This window comes from Tupaia chinensis, unplaced genomic scaffold (genome assembly GCF_000334495.1).
Source record: "Tupaia chinensis unplaced genomic scaffold, TupChi_1.0 Scaffold000159_1, whole genome shotgun sequence".
Taxonomy (NCBI): domain Eukaryota; kingdom Metazoa; phylum Chordata; class Mammalia; order Scandentia; family Tupaiidae; genus Tupaia; species Tupaia belangeri.
In genome coordinates this window covers 3,719,995-3,722,869 of record NW_006159630.1, presented here as the reverse complement: position 1 = coordinate 3,722,869, position 2,875 = coordinate 3,719,995, and the positions used below count along the sequence as shown (strand labels likewise).

Sequence of the window (2,875 nt, the reverse complement as noted above, 5' to 3'; positions counted from 1 at the left end):
TGTGTGTGCTGCCCGATGTGCGTGCTGCCCGATGTGTGTGCTGCCCGATGTGCACGCTGCCCGATGTGTGTGCTGCCCGATGTGCGTGCTGCCCGGTGTGTACATGCTGCCCGGTGTATACGTGCTGCCCAGCATGCCCGCTGCCCGGTGTGCTGCCCGGTGTGCTACCCGGTGTGCATGCTGCCCAGTGTGCATGCTGCCTGGTGTGCACACATCACCATCGGCTGATCTGGGACCACAGCCGAGTTCTCGGCCATGTGCACCCAGTTGGCGACGAGAGCTAGGCTTGGTGGGCTTTGACCACAGGGCCTTAGATGGGCTCAAAGCCAGAAGCAGACCTGGGGGCACCGGGAGACCATGCCGGAGGCAGCTGTTCTGGGGGAGGACCATGCCATTCTCTAGTGGGGGCGTGAGCCAACCTGAGGCCGGGGTCGTGAGGTCCAAGCAGGGGATCCACCATGGCCAGGTGCGAGTGAGTCCCGAGCAGGGGATCAGCCATGGCCAGGTGCGAGTGAGTCCCGAGCAGGGGATCAACCATGGCCGGGTGCGAGTGAGTCCCGAGCAGGGGATCAGCCATGGCCGGGTGCGAGTGAGTCCCGAGCAGGGGATCAGCCATGGCCGGGTGCGAGTGAGTCTCGAGCAGGGGATCAGCCATGGCCAGGTGCGAGTGAGTCCCGTTTGCAGGGCAGCCGACTGCCCACAGGGCTCCAACTTCCCCTGCCATCGGGAGTTCCCCCACAGGGTGGCGCTCTCCCGGGCCTAGGACCTTATGTTACTCCGCCCCCTAAGAGGTCATTGTTATTTTTACCCAAGTGACCCATGCGTGGTAACAAAACACAGCGAGGGAAGTTTCTACAAGCAAGTGCACACCCCAGCCATCTCCCGGACCCCTCCCACTCCCACTGGACAATGGGGGACCTCAGTTCTATCTTCCACTGGCGTCCTCAGCACTCTGGGAACCTGCAGGACCCCGCTCCCCCAGAATGAGCTACTGCGAGGCACATCTGTGACCAGTGTCAGCGGTGAGCTCGGAAGCAGGCTCCCCTCCTACACCACCCTCGGACATCTCCAAGATCCCTTGTCCCACCACCGGGTACCTTTGTGTACGTCCAGAACACAACTCTGGGGGCCAGCAGGTGGCATGGTGGTGAAGGCACTGGACTCCCACATGGTGGACCATGGTTTGAGTCCCAGACCCGGTGACTTGAAAATCACACCGGATGCATGTGTGTGGGTGCCCAAACTCCCAGGAGGAGAATGGAGGAGAAGGGTTGCGGTGTGGCCATCCCCCCGGGGGCTGTTTCTCACTTTCCCTCGCACCGTCTCTCTCTTCAGCGAGTGCACGTGCCCTACGGCAAAACATCTTAAAACCAACTCCAAATCTGTGCGTTTGCCTCCTCGCCTTCTTCAGGTCCTGTTCTTTGTTTGTCACCAGCTTTATTGCTTCATGTCGGAAAAGTGTATTCTGTGCGTCCCGGCCAGGCCCGACGACCGTAAGAGGCACCACCAGCGGCTGGTACTGGAAGCTGGAGGCCAGGCCACGGTGCCGGCAGTTTGGCAGGCTCTCCTCCTGGCTTCAGCCGCCTTCTCACTGTGCCCTCGAGGAGCCAGAGACAGAGGAAGCCCATTCTCTGTGTCTCTCCTCATGGGGCTCTAACCCCACTCCCGAGGGCTCCACCTTCCCAAGGCCCCACCTCTCGGTGCCTTCACGCTGCGTGCGAGGCTTCAGCACAGGGATCGGGGCAACAGCTGTGTCGCCCACTGCCATAGAACTTCATGTTCTATTTGTTTCATTGAGTCTCTAACCATTGCATTTGTCTGTGTAGAGAGCGCCATGCTGTTACTGGGACTATACCATTTTAGGGCTACTGTTTCCATTTAAATTCTATCTCATGTGTTTAGCTAATAGATACATTTTGCCTTGAGCGTCCCTTTGCTGATTTAAATCATTGCTGTTTGCTTATATGTATGTGTTTCATGTATATAAAATTGTCATTTAAGATTGCTATTTTTAAAGGTTAAAAAGGAGACTGGCCCCTGGTCTAGTGTTTAGGGGGCTGGATTTCATATGGCCCTGGTCTAGTGGTTGGGGCTGGATTCCATATGGCCCCTGGTCTAGTGGTTAGGGGCTGGATTCCATATGGCCAGCCGTGTGGTTGGAATCCTCGCCTTCGCAGAGATTATACTGGGTGCCCGTGTGTGCGTTCCCCAAATCCCCAAAGGCTGGAGAAACAGAGACGGGCTACAGCACGACCATCGGGCCACTGGGGACTGCCCCCTCCCTAGCCTCTCTGTGCCCCCTGGCCTGTGCATGTGCCCTCTGGCAAAATGATTTTTTAAAAGGTAAAAGTGGTCAGTTAGTGACATTGCATATGGTTTCATCTAATTGACAATCACTTTATCCTTAACTTGGCGATTTTGTTTTAGATGTTTCTGTAAGTGGCGTATAGCTGCGTTTTTAATAACCTAATCTGAACGCTTTGCTCTGAATAGTTCATACACATTGTCACCACGTCTGCCTTTCCTGCCTCAGCGTGCCTCTTATGTTCCCTTACTGTCTCCTTTGTTCATCGTGTCTTGCTCGGAACTCTAGTTTATTTGCTTTCATCTTTGTGAGTGATTTGGACAGTGGGATGCCTATTTGTAATCCCACTAGTGCTTGCTATCAGTTTATGGCACTATCTTTCTTCTTTATTTAAAGTTTATTTATTCTGTGAGAGGGGGAGAGAGAGAATAGGGAGGAGGGAAGACCGAGGGAGCCAGAGGAAAAGGTGCCCACGGCTTCCTCACGCCGGGCTGGGGCTGCTGCAGCCGCCACTGCCTGGCAGAATTACCGAGGGGGGGCGGGGTCTGGCGAGGCCCTGGGGTCACCCCC

At 56.0% G+C, this 2,875-nt stretch overlaps 1 protein-coding gene across 1 annotated transcript in view; it reads right to left on the bottom strand.

The window, feature by feature from the left end:
- The window catches only part of DNAH17 (dynein axonemal heavy chain 17), a 125,888-nt gene that overhangs the window by 92,408 nt on the left and 30,605 nt on the right, over nucleotides 1-2,875 (bottom strand).